The sequence below is a fragment of the Oncorhynchus gorbuscha genome, unplaced genomic scaffold (genome assembly GCF_021184085.1).
Source record: "Oncorhynchus gorbuscha isolate QuinsamMale2020 ecotype Even-year unplaced genomic scaffold, OgorEven_v1.0 Un_scaffold_22169, whole genome shotgun sequence".
Taxonomy (NCBI): Eukaryota; Metazoa; Chordata; class Actinopteri; order Salmoniformes; family Salmonidae; genus Oncorhynchus; species Oncorhynchus gorbuscha.
The window spans coordinates 1-395 of record NW_025763292.1 but is presented as its reverse complement, the minus strand read 5'-3'; the positions used below and the strand labels follow the sequence as shown (position 1 = coordinate 395).

General features: G+C 45.1%; 1 non-coding gene across 1 annotated transcript; it reads right to left on the bottom strand.

The window, feature by feature from the left end:
- Positions 1–243: 243 nt before the first annotated feature.
- Positions 244–325, bottom strand: trnal-aag. Its single transcript has one exon. It is a non-coding gene; the product is annotated as a tRNA-Leu (tRNA).
- Between the last annotated feature and the right edge of the window lie 70 nt (positions 326–395).

Below are 395 nucleotides of genomic sequence, written 5' to 3'. Positions count from 1 at the left end.
TTGGAACCCCATCCGTGACACAAAACATTGCTTCTTTTCTCCCTTGCATGGGCAACATGAAAGTAAAAACCCTGAAATAAAGCAGAACATGTGATAGTTTGCGCAAACAAGCTCTATTGAGTTGGAACCCCATCCGTGACACAAAACATTGCTTCTTTTCTCCCTTGCATGGGCAACATGAAAGTAAAAACCCTGAAATAAAGCAGAACATGTGATAGTTTGCGCAAACAAGCTCAATAAAGATGGCAGTGGTGGGATTTGAACCCACGCCTCCTTAGAGACTGGAGCCTTAATCCAGCGCCTTAGACCGCTCGGCCACACTACCCAGCTCTGGCAAATTATGTGCACTTTCTCCTCAGTTACCTAGAGCGTCTGCACTTCCTTGTATTTTAGTC